Raw genomic sequence first — 19,660 nt, forward strand, 5'->3', positions numbered from 1 at the left:
GCACATTATTTTTATAATACAATGGAATTGTACAAGGGGATAATTATTTTTGATGAAAATTTTCTGTAATTAAGATTCACAAAGTTTCCGTGAGCATGAACAAAGTTCAAGCAGCTCTCCCACATCAACAATGCTTGTCTTTCTCACTTTCACTTTCCTTTTTGAAAAGTTTTGGGTTCCCCTCTTTATTTTTTTGTTTTTAAACTATATAAAGGCACTCAACAGAAATAAATGAATCTCTAGAACTTCTGGGTTTTCTCCCCGGCAGCGCTTTTAAGCTAGGCATATAGTGCTCAAGTAATGAATCCACCCGGATCCCAAGGTATATCAAAGCCAATTTTAATTAACAATGATTTGTAATTTAGTAGTGAGCACAAAGTAACATATATCATGTAACAACGAGGTCTAACTCTCTTCCTATGCATCGACATGTCATAAAAGAACAATTCATGCACACCAAGTAAAGGCCAATGCATAGTATAAGCAGTTTCTTGCAAATTTATCATATTGGTAACATAGAGAGGTGGGGATATAGTTCCTCTCTCATAATAATTGCAAGTAGGGGCAGCAAGCACATGCATATTATATTCATCAAAATTAACATGTGCAATGGTAAAAGGTAACCCATCAATATAATCCTTAATAAGCACAAACTTCTCCGATATAGTGTAGTTTGGAGAATTCAAAAATATAATAGGACTATCATGTGTGGGTGCAATAGCAACAACTTAATGTTCAACATAAGGAACTATAGCAAGTTAATCTCCATAAGCATAATTCATATTGGCATCTTGGCCACAAGCATAGCAAGCATCATCAAAAAGGGATATTTCAAGAGAATCAATGGGATCATAACAATCATCATAGCAATCATCCTGCAGTAAGCACGAAGGAGAATTAAACAATGTATGAGTTGAAGAGTTACTCTCATTAGAAGGTGGGAACGGGTAGCTAATCCGCTCTTCCTCCTTTTGTTCTTCGCTCTCCTCATCATCTTTTTCATCCTGTGAGCTCACAGTTTCATCAATTTCTTCTTCCATAGCTTCCTGCAAAATATTATTCTCTTCTTGGACAGCGGAGAATTTCTCAATATATGGTTTAACATAGGCATTAGAAGCATAATTATCATAACAATATTCAAGTATGGCAAAATTTTCATATTTTTAAAGAGTGACATCATACTTTTCAATCAAAGAAGCAATTTCATAAGCACCCTTAAAAGCAACAAATTCTTCAATTTGTTGGACATCATAGTAATTATAAACACCCTTAGCATATGAAGATAGGATTCCATTATCAATAAACTCACATTGGTAGGGAAGGTGTTTTTTAGGGTTTTCAGAACAACAAGTAACATCATATATTTCACATAAATTGCAAGCATAGCATTGAAAACAATGAATTTGATCCAGTAAAAGTTTCCCTTTTTCAGATATACGGTATCACACATAACAAGCATGCTCATCTAAAGATTTGCCCTCAACTAAGCTAGTTGGGGTTTCAGCATGAGCACAAAGGGATCGAAGATGATCCAAGTAAAAAGCTTCAGGAGTGTGATAGATTTTGAGTGTTTCTTCAACCATTGGTGTAGTAGGTACAACTAGTTTTTTTTGCTATTTTGCGTTTCCTACCCATAACTAAAGATGAAACCAACTAAGAACGGCAAATAAAAATTAGTTAGTGATAAAGCAAACAAGCACACATGAGAATATTCACCCCACGATATGACTCACCGGCAACGGCACCAGAAAAAGGTATTGATAACCCACAAGTGTAGGGGATAATTGTAGCCTCTTTCGATAAGTAAGAGTGTTGAACCCAACGAGGAGCTAAAGGTAGAACAAATATTCTCTCAAGTCCAATCTGCCACTGATACGACTCTACGCACACTTAGTGTTCGCCTTACCTAGAACAAGTATGAAACTAGAAGTACTTTGTAGGTGTGATAGGATAGGTTTGCAAGATAATAAAGAACACGTAAATATAAACTAGGGGCTGTTTAGATAAAGAAGCGATAAAGTAAATATAGAGAGTGTGGAAAAGTGGTGGTAGGAGTTGTGAAATTGTCCCTAAGCAATTGACTACATTACTAGATCGGTAATCACTATTGCAATTTTATTTGAGGGAGAGGCATAAGCTAACATACTTTCTGTTCTTGGATCATATGCACTTATGATTGGAACTCTAGCAAGCATCCGCAAATACTAAAGATCATTAAGGTAAAACCCAACCTTAGCATTAAAGTATCAAGTCCCCTTTATCCCATACGCAAACAACCTACTTACTCGGGTCTGTGCTTCTATCACTCAGGCCACCCACCATAAGCAAATCATGAACATATTGCAAACCCTACAGTAGGAATCCCTCATGCTTGCGCGACACGGAGATCACCATAAGACAGCACCAATAATAAAACATGCAACTCAAACCAATCATAGCAATTCATCAATCACTGATAGGACAACGAAAATCTACTCAGACATCATAGGCTGGCAACACATGATTGGATAATAATATGAAGCATAAAGCACCATGTTCAAGTAGAGGGTATAGCGGGTTGCGGGAGAGTGGACCGCTGAATATAGAAGGGGGAAGGTGATGGAGATGTTGGTGAAGATGATGGAGGTGTTGGTGAAGATCGCGGTGATGATGATGGCCCCCGGCAGCGCTTCGGCGCCACCGGAAGCAAGGGGGAGAGAGCCCCCCTTCTTCTTCTTCCTCCTTCACCTTCTCCCTAGATGGGAGAAGTGATGAGGACATCCATACCATTGTTACACCCACAGCCCCTGCTGCTATACATACTGGACCAATTACTAGAGCTCGCGCACGCCAATTAAATTACCAGGTACTTTCGTTTCTTGGTAATGATTCTAATTTTCATGAGAATATGATGCTTCCTAAATTGGATACATTTGTTTTGCTTACAAATGAAGGGCCTAGCTTGGAGAAGGATGAACATTGGAGCAAGAACAAGCATGGAGATGATGGCATGTGCAAGGGGAACAAGAACGGAGTTACCAGTGATGATTTCAGGACTTTGAAGCCACCATAATGGGTGCATGAAGCCTTGGATGAAATATACAAGATGCCACTTCATAAATTTCGTCCCGAGGCTATTCTAGGTGCTGCGTCACCTTATTATTGGGCCAGGCCCATGTAATTTCGAAATACATAACTATAGGCTATTTTTAGAGTCCGTATGTGTGGGGAAGCAAGAGATAGGGTTGATTTCGGACCCCTCCACCAAGGGCCACGAAATTCCCCCCGCCCCTCTTCCTCCATATATATAGCCCTTAGGGCAGCGTTTAGACTTTGGGTTTTGTTTAGATTAAAATTTCGCCATAGCTGCAACTTCGTGTACTTCGTTTGTGTTCAACGACTAGACAAAGGCGTCACAGAACCCCACCTTGATCAATAAAGCTTTCATCTCATATTCGCAATATCCAGATTGCAATCTCAGTTTCTTGCTTGTCCTTTGTTTGCTCGCAGGAAACAGACCCTCGTGGTCAGGTTGATCGTGCTCCGGCGTGGTCAATAACCTCTTGGAGTTGGTTTAGCGATTGCTAAGGCACGACGTCCTCGCACGTTCGTAGTCGGATCGTCAAAGTCGATTTCCACCAAAGCGATATCCATCATCTCATCGAAAGACGGTACACCTTTGCCTCTATCAAGTGGTATTAGATTTCGAGGTTGCTTGGTGAGATTTTAAAGTTTTTCGTAGTTTAGATCGAGTCTGTTCTTCATACCTATAGTCCACGAAAAAGCCAAAAAAAATTTAGGGTTAGTTCTTCCTATCTGAACCAGTCTGAGCCTTTGCATATTCTTTTCAGTATTTTGCTTTGTTGAATTTGCTGTTGCATCGTCGCGTCAAGTTGCTGGTCTTAGCGTCTAGTCTTTTAGAGTTTCAAGTTCTGGTCATAATTTGTCACGCCGCCACCGCACCATCATCATCGCCCCTGCCACCTTCCACCACCGCTCTGAATTCGTATCCATATACCACCACCAATCCATATCCATATACCATCACCGATCCATATCCATATACTACCACCGCTGCCATATACCACCACCGCTGCCATATACCACCACCATATATCCACCACCAATCCGAGTTCCTTGCATATTAGGTTTGTTTTCGAGATCCATCTAATTTCCGATTCGTGTTTCCTTGCCTGAGTAGGTTTCAGAAAAAAAAGTCTGGAGACCCCCGGGCAGTTTTTAGGCCAAAATTTCGGCGACCGAAAATATTTTTCCTATCCTATTTTTAGGTCCCAGGGAGTGTTTTGAGACACTCGCCATCATAGTGATTTTTTGTCGCACTTTTTCGTCGTCGCTGCCCTGCTTTCCGAAAAAAAATTGTCAAAAAAATTTCGTGTCCATCCTGTCAGTTTGACCTGGGAAGAGTTTTGAGACACTCGCCATTATAGTGATTCTTCGCAAAAAAAGGGGAGCGCAAAAGAAAAAAAGCAGAGCGCAAAAAAAAAGAGCGAAAAAAAATCCAGAGTGTGCTTCTCCCATGTTTACGTGCAGCGCCGTGATTTTGTTAGTGTTCTAGGATCGCGTCTCTAGCACGGTCTAGCCTAGGACCAGCACAGTACCGTTGTTGAGAGTTTATTCAACTTTGCATCTCTGAATTGATTATTGCTGATCTTTTTTGCTACCATATTATAAGCCTTCCCAGCTCCACATACATCTATGTCATGCGTTTGACTCTCCCTGGTAATCGCTCTATCCAAGCTTTGAGAGTTTTGACTACAACGGTTGCCGATCACCACCTGCTGCTGGGTAAGAACTCCTAAGAATTTGAGATTTGCTTGACAGATTTGTGACACCCCACCACCACCATATTCCAGTAGTCTGTAGGATCATATTCTTGTCTGTTTCTATTGTTGCTAACTACGGCAAGAACACAAGTCGACGAGATATACTGGGAGAACATGACGAACAAGGAGCTTCATGATAAGTTTCATCAAATGTTGGGTCAACAGGTGGAAGACATGATGGCCAGCTTTGGAAAGGCAATGGAGAAGATGGATGACATTGAGAAGTCAATTGACACCATGTTGGAGGCCAAGTTTGATGAATTACTCAAACGTCTCCCACAACCAGCTCTACGCCGCGATACAGTAGGGCGAGCACAGCGTGTTCCTATTGAGCCAGGACAAAATTCTGGTGCCGCTGCTACTGCTGTTGGTGCGTCTGTAGCTCCTGCTGTTACTGCAGAGGTGGAGGACTATTAAGAGGATGAGGTTGATCAAAATCAGAACTACATGCAGCCACCGACACCACCACCAGCAGGTCGACCTCATGTGTATATTCGCAACGGTAGGCCAGCACCACCACCTCAGGTACGAGATAATGACCATATTTCGAAACTAAAATTGAATATTCCACCATTTAAGGGTAGATATGTTCCTGATATATATATTACTTGGGAGTTAGAAACCGAACAATGTTTTATTTGTTTACAATATCCCGAGGAGAGACGGGTTGATGCTGCTGTTTGTGCTTTCACTAGTTTTGCATGTGTATGGTGGTCTGAACATTGTAGATTATATCCTATTCCAACTACTTGGGCTGCTTTGAAAACTGCTATGCATACTCGGTGGGTACCACCATATTATCAACGTGAATTGATTCAAAAATTGAAGCGTTTAAGACAAGGAAAAAATTCTATAGAAGAATATTATTAGGAATTACAAACAGGCATGATTAGATGTCGTATTGTTGAGGAGAATGAAGCTATGCTTGCACGTTTTATGGGTGGATTAAATAGAGAGATTCAGACCATTCTAGAGTATAAGGAGTATACTAATATCACTCGTTTATTCCATCTTGCTTGTAAAGCTGAACGTGAAGTGCAGGATCGACAAGCACTGGCACGAACTAACTTTTCTGCAGGTCGACTTTCATCATGGACACCGCGTGCATCCTCTACTTCCACTGCACCAGCACCTCCATCAGCTGCTACCTCCAGCCGTGATACAAGAAAGCAGGCACAACCACCACTATCTGCCAAGAGCGCACCTGTCAGGCCTGCACAGAGCTCTTCTTCGTCCATGGCATCAATAGGGCACACAAGTGATATTATTTGTCGTCGTTGTAAGGGAAGAGGACATTATGCGCGAGAATGCAAATCTCAGCGTGTGATGATTGCTACTGAGGATGGTGGGTATGAGTCTGCTAGTGACTATGATGAGGAGACTTTAGCCCTTATTACAAGTGAAGAACACGGTGGAGATGATTCTGATCATGAGACGCAATACATGGCTCCTGAAGATGCTTACAGGTATGCATGTTTAAAAGCTCAACGTGTTTTGAGTGTGCAGGTTACACAAGCTGAGCAAAATCAGAGGCATAATTTGTTCCATACAAAGGGAGTTGTGAAGGAACATTCTGTGCGCGTCATCATAGATGGAGGGAGCTGCAACAACTTGGCTAGCATGGAGATGGTGGAGAAGCTATCTCTCACCACAAGACCACATCCACATCCTTACTACATCCAATGGTTCAACAACAGCGACAAGGTTAAGGTAACACGTATTGTTCGTGTGCATTTTACTATCTCTACATGTTGATTGTGATGTGGTACCTATGCAAGCATGTTCCTTATTACTTAGTCGACCATGGCAATTTGATAAAAATTCCGTACACCATGGTAGAAACAATCAGTATACTCTTGTTCATAACGATACAAATATTACTTTGCTTCCTATGACTCCTGAGTCCATTTTGAAAGATTATATTAATAGAGCTAATAAAGCAAAACAGGAGAAAAATAAGAGTGAAAATCAGATTGCGGCAAAAGAACTTGAGCAACAAATGAAGCCTAATAGTAAACCATCTAGTGTTGCTTCTGAAATTAAATTGAAAAGTGCATGTTTACTTGCCACTAAATATGATATTGATGAGCTAGATTTTAGCAAATCTGTTTGCTATGCTTTTGTGTGCAAAGAGGCATTATTTTCATTCGAGGACGTGCCTTCCTCTTTGCCTCCTGCTGTCACTAACATTTTGCAGGAGTTCGCTGACGTCTTTCCACAAGACGTGCCACTGGGATTACCGCCTATTCGAGGGATTGAGCATCAGATTGACTTAATTCCCGGTGCTTCACTGCCAAACCGTGCGCCATACCGTACCAATCCAGAGGAGACGAAGGAGATTATGCATCAAGTACAAGAGCTTCTCGACAAAGGTTATATACGCGAAGCCCTTAGTCCTTGTGCTGTTCCAAATTATTCTAGTGCCGAAAAAGGATGGTACATCGCGTATGTGTGTTGATTGTAGATGCATTAATAATATTACTATTCGTTATCGTCATCCTATTCGTAGGCTAGATGATATGCTTGATGAATTGAGTGGCTCTACAATATTCTCCAAAGTTGATTTGCGTAGTGGATACCATCAAATTCATATGAAATTGGGGGATGAATGGAAAATAACATTGAAAACACATTTGGATTATATGAGTGGTTAGTCATGCCTTTTGGGTTAACTAATGCACCTAGTACTTTCATGAGATTAATGAACGAAGTTTTACGTGCTTTCATTGGATGATTTGTGGTAGTTTACTTGGATGACATATTGATTTGTAGCAGATCTTTGGAGGAACATTTGGAACATTTACGTGCTGTTTTTATTGCTCTATGTGATGCACGTTTGTTTGGTAACCTTGGGAAGTGCACCTTTTGCACCGACCGAGTGTCTTTTCTTGGCTATGTTGTTACTCCACAGGGAATTGAAGTTGATAAAGCCAAGATTGAAGCTATTGAGAATTGGCCGCAGCCCAAAACGGTCACACAAGTGAGGAGTTTTTTTGGCCTCGCTGGATTCTATAGGCGTTTTGTGAGAGATTTCAGCACCATTGCTGCACCTCTCAATGATCTTACAAAGAAGGATGTGCCTTTTGTTTGGGGTATCGCACAGGAAGAAGCCTTCACGGTGTTGAAAGATAAGTTGACACATGCTCCTTTACTCCAACTTCCTGATTTTAATAAGACTTTTGAGCTTGAATGTGATGCTAGCGGAATTGGGTTAGGAGGTGTGTTATTACAAGATGGCAAACCTATTGCATACTTTTCTGAAAAATTGAGTGGGCCTAGTCTGAATTATTCTACTTATGATAAATAATTATATGCTCTTGTTTGGACTTTAGAAACATGGCAACATTATTTATGGCCCAAAGAATTTGTTATACATTCTGATCATGAATATTTGAAACATATTAAAAGTCAAGCTAAACTGAATCGTAGACATGCTAAATGGGTTGAATTCATTGAGACTTTCCCTTATGTCACTAAACACAAGAAGGGTAAAGAAAATGTTATTGCTGATGCATTGTCTCGTCGCTATACTATGCTTTCACAACTTGACTTCAAAATATTTGGTTTGGAGACCATCAAAGATCAATATGTGCATGATGCTGATTTTAAAGATGTATTGCAGAATTGTAAAGAAGGAACAACTTGGAACAAGTTCGTCGTTAATGATGGATTTGTGTTCCGTGCTAACAAGCTATGCATTCCAGCTCGCTCCATTCGTCTTTTGTTGTTGCAGGAGGCGCATGGAGGAGGACTAATGGGACACTTTGGCGTGAAAAAGACGGAGGACGTACTTGCTACACATTTCTTTTTGGCCAAAGATGAGACGGGATGTTGAGCGCTTTGTTGCTCGCTGCACTACATGTCAAAAAGCTAAGTCACGACTCAATCCTCATGGTTTATATATGCCTTTGCTTGTACCTAGTGTTCCTTGGGAGGATGTATCTATGGACTTTGTTTTAGGTTTACCTCGAACAAAGAAGGGGAGGGATAGCATATTTGTTGTCGTGGATAGATTCTCGGAAATGGCACACTTTATACCATGTCATAAAAGTGATGATGCTGTTAATGTTGCTGATGTGTTCTTCCATCAAATTATTCGTTTGCATGGTGTGCCGAATACTATTGTTTCAGATCGTGATACTAAATTTTTTAGCCACTTTTGGAGATGTTTATGGGCTAAGTTGGGGACTAAACTGCTTTTTAGTACTACTTGTCACCCCCAAACTGATGGACAAACTGAAGTAGTCAATAGAACATTGTCTACTATGCTTAGGGCTGTTTTGAAGAATAATAAGAAAATGTGGGAAGAATGCTTGCCTCATATTGAATTTGCTTATAATCGTTCGTTGCATTCTACTACTAAGATGTGCCCTTTTGAAATTGTGTATGGTTTCCTACCTCGTGCACGTATTGATTTGTTGCCTCTTCCATCTTCGGAGAAGGATAATTTTGATGCTAAACAACGTGCTGAATTGATTTTAAAAATGCATGAGTTAACTAAGGAAAACATTGAGCGTATGAATGCTAAATATAAACTTGCTGGAGATAAGGGTAGAAAACATGTTGTAATTGCACCTGGAGACCTTGTGTGGTTACATTTGCGTAAGGATAGATTTCCTGATTTGCTCAAATCAAAGCTAATGCCACGTGCTGATGGTCCTTTTAAGGTGTTAGAGAAAATAAATGATAATGCATATAAACTTGAGCTGCCTGCAGATTTTGGGGTTAGTCCCACTTTTAACATTGCAGATTTGAAGCCTTATTTGGGTGAGGAAGATGAGATTCCATCGAGGACGACTTCATTTCAAGAAGGGGAGGATGATGAGGACATCAATACCATTGTTACACCCACAGCCCCTGCTGCTATTCATACTGGACCAATTAATAGAGCTCGAACACGCCAATTAAATTACCAGGTACTTTTGTTTCTTGGTAATGATTCTAATGTTCATGAGAATATGATGCTCCCTAAATTGGATACATTTGTTTTGCTTACAAATGAAGGGCCTAGCTTGGAGAAGGATGAACACTGGAGCAAGAACAAGCATGGAGATGATGGCATGCGCAAGGGGAACAAGAACGGAGTTACCAGTCATGATTTCAGGACTTTGAAGCCACCATAATGGGTGCATCAAGCCTCAGACGAAATATACAAGATGCCACTTCATAAATTTCGTCCCGAGGCTATTCTAGGTGCTGCGTCACCTTATTATTTGGCCAGGCCCATGTAATTTCGAAATACATAAATATAGGCTATTTTTAGAGTCCGTATGTGTGGGGAAACAAGAGATAGGGTTGATTTCGGACTCCTCCACCAAGGGCCACGAAATTCCCCCCTCTTCCTCCATATATACAGCCCTTACGACACCGTTTAGACTTTGGGTTTTGTTTATATTAAAATTTCACCATAGCTGCAAGTTCGCGTACTTTGTTTGTGTTCAACGACCAGACAAAGGCGTCACAGAACCCCACCTTGATCAATAAAGCTTTCATCTCATATTCGCAATATCCATATTGCAATCTCAGTTTCTTGCTTGTCCTTTGTTTGCTCGCAGGAAAAAGACGCTCGTGGTCAGCTTGATCGTGCTCCGGCATGGTCAATAACCTCTCGGAGTTGGTTTAGCGATTGCTATGGCGCGATGTCCTCGCACGTTCGTAGTCGGATCGTCAAAGTCGATTTCCACCAAAGCGATATCCATCATCTCATCGAAAGACGGGACACCTTTGCCTCTATCAAGAAGGGTTTCCCCTCTGGTCCTTGGATCCCATGGCGTGGGAGGGGCGAGAGCCCCTCCGAGATTGGATCTATCTCCGTGTCTCTCTCTGTTTCTGTGTTCCCTGATTCTGCCCTTTCACCGTTTCTTTTATATCCGGAGATCCGTAACTCCGATTCAGGTGAATCTTTCGACCAAATTTTTCTCATAAAATTAGCTTTCTTGCAGCAAAAGAAGAGCGTCAACTGCCTTACGGGGTGCCCACGAGGGTCGAGGGCGTGCCTGCCCCCTTGGGGCGCGCCCCCTGCCTCGTGGCCTCCTCGGGCACCGTCTCGCATTGATTCTTCCTCCCAAAAATCACAAATATTCCAAAATAATTCTCCGTCCGTTTTTATCCCGTTTGGACTCCGTTTGATATTGGGTTTCTGTGAAACATAAAACATGCAACAAACAGGAACTGGCACTAGGCACTCGATCAATATGTTAGTCCCAAAAATAGTATAAAAAGTTGCCAAAAGTATATGGAAGTTGAATAATATTGGCATGGAACAATCAAAAATTATAGATACGACGGAGACGTATCAGTTACCCATACCCGCATTGATGAGAATCCTCGTGATAAGGGGACACGATCTCTGCTTTGACAAGACGTGCCAATAAAACTGCGCCTTGAAATACAGAGGGGCATGATAAAAACGGTTCGAATAAAGACTGGGCCATGGCATGATGTCACGCTATGCATTGTCAGAAGATTGGACTCGTGGGATATTATACTCTCTACAATGGTATGTGGAATTTGTTTTGCAGAGTCGGACACGATTCTTATGTTCAAGATCTACTTTGAAGTATTCGGAGAAGGAACCCGCCTTGCAATGCCGAAGACAATCTGCGCGCCGGACTCATCATCATTGAAGCCTGGTTCTGGGGCTACTCAGGGAGTCCTGGGTTAAGGGGTCCTCAGACAGCCGGACTATATGCATATGCCGGACTGTTGGACTATGAAGATACAAGATAGAAGACTTCGTCCCGTGTCCTGATGGGACTCTCCTTTGCATGGAAGGCAAGCTTGGCGGTTAGGATATGAAGATTCCTTCTCTGTAACCGACTTTGTGTAACCCTAGCCCCCTCTAGTATCTATATAAACCGGAGGGTTTAGTCCATAGAACAACAATCATAACCATATTCTAGCTTCTTGGGTTTAGCCTCTACGATCTCGTGGTAGATCAACTCTTGTAATACTCATATCATCAAGATCAATCAAGCAGGAAGTAGGGTATTACCCCCATCGAGAGGGCCCAAACCTGGGTAAAACATTGTGTCCCCCGCCTCCTGTTACCATTAGTCTTAGACGCACAGTTCCTGACCCCCTACCTGAGATCCGCCAGTTTTGACACCGACAATCACCGCGATCTACACCAACAACTTCACCGCCTTCATCACCAACTCTTCCCCCCTCTATGCAGCGGTGTAACCTCTCTTTTACCCGCTGTAATCTCTACTTAAACATCGTTCTCAATGCTATATATTATTTCCCAATGATGTATGGCTATTTTATGATGTTTGAGTAGATCCGTTTTGTCCTATGGGTTAATTGATGATCTTGATTGGTTTGAGTTGCATGTTTTATTATTGTTGTTGTCCTATGGTGCTCCCCGTGTCGTGCAAGCGTGAGGGATTCCCGCTGTAGGGTGTTGCAATATGTTCATGATTCACTTATAGTGGGTTGCTTGAGTGACAGAAGCATAAACCCGAGTCAGGGGGTTGTTGCGTATGGGATAAAGGGGACTTGATGATTTAATGCTATGGTTGGGTTTTACCTTAATGATCTTTAGTAGTTGCGGATTCTTGCTAGAGTTCCAATCATAAGTTCATATGATCCAAGAAGAGAAAGTATGTTAGCTTATGCCTCTCCCTCAAATAAAATTGCAATAATGATTACCGGTTTAGTTATCGATTGCCTAGGGACAAATAACTTTCTCGTGACAAAAAGCTCTCTACTAAAACTAACTTACTTGTGTCTTCATCTAAACAGCCCCTACTTTTTATTATCTTGCAAACCTATCCTACAACACCTACAAAGTCATTCTAGTTTCATCGGTGGTCGTGCGTAGAGTTGTATCGGTGGTCGGTAGAACTTGAGGGGATATTTGTTCTACCTTTACCTCCTCGTTGGGTTCGACACTCTTACTTATCGAAAGAGGCTACAATTGATCACCGATACTTGTGGGTTATCAATCACCTGGACCCCGGCCCGGATCATCCAGATGGACCCGGGCGTCTGCACCAGGACCTAGACATCCGGACCACCCGTAGCCTCTCATCCCAGACGATCCGGACGGTCGCCCAAATCATCTGGGCTGCCGAAGCCCGGTTCATCCGGACCCTGCGTGCATGCATGAGTTTGGCCAAAGCCCATGTACCCCGTTGCCCCCTAGACTATATTACTCCCTCTCCTACACCATTTTAGGTTAGCATTGTATTAGCTAATGTTGGAGATAGAGCCTTGCTCATCCACTTGTACCCTTACTCCTTTGGAGATCAAGGCCTCCTAGGAGAAGATCCCCCAAGTGGATTCAAGACACTGTCTAGGGAAGAACCCCTCATGGATTTAATACCTCTTTCCTCACGGATTGAGATGAACTAGCTACCATGTATCCTCCTTTGTTGGATTTGGACCTTTGTCACCTCTTTGTGTATGTTGGTATAGCAAATGTTTGACCAAATCTCGTTGATTTACGTGTTTCCCCTCTCTGTCGGTGCAACAGACCTTGGGTCTGTTGCCCAGACTATGCACAGGCACGAGGGCAAGTTCAGAACACCATGATCAACTCAAGCAAGATGGATCGACTCCCTTAAGGGACCCAAGCACAGATCAAGGAAACCGAGGCTAGCCATAGGGGCAAAACACTAGTAAGGGAAAAACCTCCCGTATGGAGCAGGCGAGCCTGGCGGAGGCAAGGTTATCCCCGGAAGTGAGTGTCCCCCAAATCGTCCCGGCAGGCCTGCCGGGACCAGCGAAGACAAACCACTCCACCGCACCACCTCATTATGATGTACATCATCGATTAGTGCGGTGTCAAGCTCCAAGGTGACTATGTGCCTGTTATATGGAGAACAACATCCACCTTCTACAGAAAATACCTAAAAGTGACACCCGTCCTGCGACGTGTCGAGCGAGCAGGTGCCAAGCTGGCGAATCAGCCCGGCAGGGCCTCCAGGCAAGCTGTGGTGTGACATTGAGCAGCGCATTTAATGCGCTCTGTCAGCCTGTAGAGTTAGGTATCACAGCACTGTTCGCCATCTAATCAACGCGTAATGACTGACTTGCCACTGCGGTGACCCCTTGATCTATAGAAGGAGGCCCATGGCAACCATAGAAAGGATTTGCATCCTTGTACACTCATACGCGCATAGCCGTTCTCATCCCAAGGAAACCCTGACGGGCAGAGAGTGTTGCGTTTTCCACCACCATCCACCATCAATGGACCAAAGCAGGAGTAGGGTTTTACACCTCGTGGCGGCTGAACCAGGGTAAAAACTGCCCGTGTCATCTCTGTGGTGCTGACTCACGCTTCTCCGCTCTTTGTGCAATGTGCCATCCCCCCGCCGAACCAGAAAGGGGCTCGCAGCCCCATAGGTGGTCGTGGTTCCCCCACGACATCTTTGGCACGCCAGGTAGGGGGATCACTTGTTCGAACCCGAAAGCGCGAACAGCGTGTCATCTTCATCGCTGCCATCATCGTTGGCGGCTCCATCAACTATGGCTCCCAAGAAGAAAACCGGTGCTATAGCTCACCCGTCCACCTCAAAGGCTCCACAGCCCGTGACTGCCAACGTAACGGGAAATGAGGGGGCGCGTGAAGATGCGGGCGTCGCGGGAGGCGTTGCCAACGTAGCAGGCGTTGTCACCACCATCCCTACGGCCAAAGCAGAAGCAAGAGGTGCCGGGGAAGGACAACATCAACAAGATCCTGATGGCCATGCCCCTCGCCATACGGGTGTGGGATTATCTTTACCTCCACTGTCTCTCCCTGGCGAAGGGCACAACCGCAGTGGTGGCGCTCATTCTTAAGAGAATCACAACCCTCTGGCCGCCCCATCGTGGGTACGACCGCAAGGCATGCGCCGCCTCCAGGACAAGCCAGCCGAGCTACTTTGCCAGACGAGGCCGTCGACCCTCAAGCACCTTTCCTGTGTGACCGCGCTATCCAAGTGGTTGGCTCATGGTAGAGAGCATGCGACGCGGTCGCCACCGGCTCCATCAAGAGCCGAGCTATGCAACGGTCTCATCATCTTCACCCATGCCAAGCACCATCTCCGAGGCCATGGCGCAGGCCCAATTGCTGTTGAGGTTCCCTCCGGCGGCGTTGGCAACAACTCGTACGGCTAGCTGCACGGAAGGGGTTGCTCCCACAGTGCAGTCCCCACCATCAATACCATTGTTACACCCACAACCCCTGCTGCTATACATACTGGACCAATTACTAGAGCTCGCGCACGCCGATTAAATTACCAGGTACTTTCATTTCTTGGTAATGATTCTAATGTTCAAGAGAATATGATGCTGCCTAAATTGGATACATTTGTTTTGCTTACAAATGAAGGGCCTAGCTTGGAGAAGGATGAACATTGGAGCAAGAGCAAGCATGGAGATGATGGCATGCGCAAGGGGAACAATAACGGAGTTACAAGTGATGATTTCAGGACGTTGAAGCCACCATAATGTGTGCATGAAGCCTTGGACGAAATATACAAGATGCCACTTCATAACTTTTGTCCAGAGGCTATTCTAGGTGCTGCGTCACCTTAGTATTGGGCCAGGCCCATGTATTTTCGAAATACTTCAGTATAGGCTATTTTTAGAGTCCGTATGTGTGGGGAAACAAGAGATAGGGTTGGTTTCGGACCCCTTCCCCAAGGGCCACGAAATTCCCCCCTCTTCCTCCATATATACAGCCCTTAGGGCGTCGTTTAGACTTTGGGTTTTGTTTAGACTAAAGTTCGCCATAGCTGCAACTTCGCGTACTTCGTTTGTGTTCAACGACCAGACAAAGGCGTCACAGAACCCCACCTTGATCAATAAAGTTTTCCTCTTATATTCGCAATATCCAGATTGGAATCTTAGTTTCTTGCTTGTTCTTTGTTTGCCTGTAGGAAACATACCTTCGTGGTCAGGTTGATCATGCTCCGTCGTGGTCAATAACCTCTCAGAGTTGGTTTAGCAATTTCTAAGGCATGACGTCCTCGCACATTCGTAATCGGATCGTCAAAGTCGACTTCCTCCAAAACGAAAGCCACCATCTCATCGAAAGACGGGACACCGTTACCTCTATCACTAATGTGTGCAACCAAAGGATACGTTCCAAGATGAACGTCAAGCTGCCCAAGACTATGAAGGAGCTGTACACTTTGGTGGACAAGTGTGCTCGGGTGGAGGAAGGGAGGAATCTTCCTAGAGAGGAGGATTGCATCGACATCGACTCAGAAGATGATGACGAGACCACTAGCTAGTAGAAGAAGAATAAGAAGTGCAAGGATAAAGCAGTGATGACTGTCGAGGGATTGGGCACACCTAGTACGGGCAAGAAGGAAAAAGTCGAAGCCACCGGCAAGGAAGTTTCCGCGTGCGTTGACTGTCGGGACGCCGTGGCTACCGAGAAAGCTGGGAAGAGTGATGGGTCGTACTGCAAGATCCATCGGACCAAAGGCCACGACCTCCAGGAGTGTCATCAGGTTGAGCAGCTTGTCAAGAAGCAGAGGGCTGAGTATGAGAAGCTGAAATTGCAACTAATCCCTGGGTGGCTTTGGTAATTCATAACAACATATAGCTCATTGAACTAATATCCATTCAAGATTAATGTATCAGAAAGTTTAATTGTCGGCATCCTGGATATGGGGGTATCCAGCCCTGCTTGCCTGCGGCCCACCATGTGGCTCCATCGACGGCCTAGTACGGCCCAGCTTTAGCATCAACAACTCAAGACCCTCGCGAGGGACCAAGCCTCGTGAGGCGGATGACGCCAAGACCCCCGAGGGGATCGGCATCCTCAGGCTGGCTCCAGAGGGGCGGAGTGCTCTCTGAAAGGTTTACCTCATGACGCTCAGCTGATGTGAGCCATGACGACCAAGGCCAGGCGGGCGCCAAGAGGGTGCAGGGCACAGGTTTCCTCTTCGGTGCAAAGGAGGCAAGCCACATGCACGGACTCCCGAGGAATCAGCCAAAGGTTTCCATTCTGGTGCAACAAGACAAATACCGCTAGGACGGCAGGACGTAGGTCATCGACAAGCCCACCGCAGCGTCACGACCAGAGGCTTTTCACAGGCGAAGACTACTTTTGTCAGGATAAGCTGTACTACTTGTCCCCTTTCAAATCCGGTCGTTGTGGGATCCCTTCCTGCCAACATTTGGGAAGAGGACCAAGGCCACTATAAATAGGACTAGCCACCACCATAGAGGGGGAACAGATCCATTCTTACCCGACCACTTCACCAGCTCTCTTGAGCTCAAGAACACCTCACCTCCTGAGGCCAGTTCATCCACTGTACTAGCTCATCCTCAGCCTTCCGAGGCAATCCACCAAAACGCTGGAGTAGGGTATTACACCGCAGGGTGGCCCAAACCAGGATAAACTGCTGTGTCTCGTTGTCCCTTTGAGCTCGACGTGCTAGGCTTAGGAGAATCGCGAGTAGGCAGGCTCAATAGGTTGAGATGTACGCACGCACCTGAGAGTTTGAACCTCCAGGGTTTGTGAAACCCATAATCCGACATTTGGCGTGCCAGGTAGGGGTGCGTCGGATCTTCTCTTCCGTCGATTGATCCACCGCCACTCCGACACCTCCATGGCCGACGTGCGCCGAGCTCGCGCCGAGTGTCGGGCCACAGTCGTCGCCCCCGTCGCCCAGACGTCTCCGACAGGTGACGGCTATGCCCATCGCGCTCCGTCTCCGGTGGCCAATGCCGCCACGGGCCGTGCTAGCCACGAGCAGCAAGCTTCATTGTTGCACCTGTCGGTGCGCCGTGACGGGCTCATCGCTACTCCGTCACTGACCCCAGCAGCTTCGTCCTCCCACGCGCATCGCGGCCAAGCGGCAAGCCGCTCTGCTCATGGCGCGGGAGCTCCTTCGCTACCGCCCGGTTGGGGACCTCTATGAGGAGTGGCTCGAGCAGATCGCTGAGCTCGTTAGCGTCGCGCACGAGGGCTCCGCCGAGCCGGCTCGCTTGCTGCCTCAGCAACCACCTGCAACGGGCGACGTGGCGCACGGGGATCCTCCACCACCTCTGGCCCCGGGCATCATTATCAAGCCAAGGCGTGTGGCACCGCGGCGCGACCTGCCTCGCCCTGCACCGGCTCGGGAGGACGTGAGCTGCCGTGTGGTGTAGCGGCCACAAGGAGAAGCGCTCGTACTTCCAGCACCCCAGCACCAGGCACGCATACCGCCGTAGAAGGTTGCGTGCGCATGCACCAGGACCAGTTTCCACCCCCTCAAGGACCTCAGGTGGCCACGGCAGGATGCCGCCTGTTCACTCTGGAGCTCCACAATGTCATCGGGCCAAGAAAGTTCAAGCCTGACCTGCCTCCATGCTACGACGGCACCGCAGACCCCACGGAGTTCCTACGGCTCTACGAGTTGAGCATCAAAGCGGCCAAAGGCGACGAGAAGATCATGGAAAACTGGTTCCCAATGGCGCTCAAGGATGGCGCGGGTTCTTGGCTCCTGAACTTACCTGAGGGGTCGGTTTCCTCTTGGGAGGAGATGCACGGCCGCTTCATCGCCAACTTCCAGGGCTCTCGTGACCATCCACCGGCGGCGGGTGACCTACGTCGCATCAAGCAGCAACCTGGAGAGACCCTGCATAAGTATATCCAGCGCTTCGACAATGTTCACCTCAAGATCCCCAAGGTGTTGGACGAGGCCATCTTCTCAGCATTCACTGATGGCATCCGCGATGTCAAGATGAAGGAGGAGCTCGCCATCCACGAGGATCTCTGCACCGCTCTGGAGATGTTCAACATGGCGAACAAGTGTGCGAGGGCTGAGGAGGGACGCCTCTCCCTCCTCGAGCTCCCCAATGCTGATCAAGAAGTCAAGAAGGCCAAGACCAAGGACGTGAAGCACAAGGGACCGGCCGTGCTTGCGGCCAAACCAGAAACGAAGCGCGGCTGCGACCACTCCGAGTCATCCAAGAGCAACCGGCCATTCTGCGTCTTCCACAACATTCACAGCCACAACACCAATGACCGTCAGGAGCTCAGGGCCCTCCGTGACGGGCGCCTTGGTCGACGCCCTGAGCATAACTATTGAGGCTACCGTCGTGGAGGCGGTCGAGGTGGAGGACGCTGGGACGGACGTGACCACCGTCAGGAGTGGCGCGACCACCCTCGTGAGGACCGCTGGGAAGGCCAGCCTCGCGAGGGCGCCTGGAGGGAGCAGCCTCGTAAGGAGCGCCTTCAGGGCAACGGGGACCTGCCTACTCTACCTCCACCACCAAGAAGGAACGAGGATCACCACCAGGACGAGGGGGCTGGGGGCTTCCAGGAGCCTCGAGTCGTTGCCTGCATCTTGGGCGGCTCACAAGCCCCAGCTTCCCACCGCATCTTCAAGTAGTTCACGCGTGAGGTGAACGCGGCACTCCCAAAGCCCGAAGCAACTCTCCCTCTCAGGTGGTCCAAGTGCGCCATCACCTTCAGCTCCTCAGACCACCTCAAGTGCGCGGCACTGCTGGCATGCTCCCTATGCTTTGTTCCCCCGTCATCAGCAACGTGGTCGTCACTGACACTCTCATCGATGGCGGAGCAGGGCACAATGTCCTATCTGTTCAGACGTTCGACAGGCTCCAAGTGCCATACAACCAGCTTCACCCGACCAAGCGATTTTCAGGAGACGGTTCTACACACCCGATAGGGCAGGTTCACCTCCCTGTCACCTTTGGCGAGCGCAATAACTACCACACAGAGCTCATCGACTTCGATGTCGCCGACATCCGCCTGCCCTACAACGCCATCCTAGGGTACCCAGCACTGGCCAAGTTCATGGTAGTTACGCACCACGGCTACAACGTCCTCAAGATGCTAGGAAGCGGCGGCATCATCACGATCGCGTGCCAAGAGAAGGATGCGGTGT

The sequence above is a fragment of the Triticum aestivum genome, chromosome 4B (genome assembly GCF_018294505.1).
Source record: "Triticum aestivum cultivar Chinese Spring chromosome 4B, IWGSC CS RefSeq v2.1, whole genome shotgun sequence".
Taxonomy (NCBI): Eukaryota; Viridiplantae; Streptophyta; class Magnoliopsida; order Poales; family Poaceae; genus Triticum; species Triticum aestivum.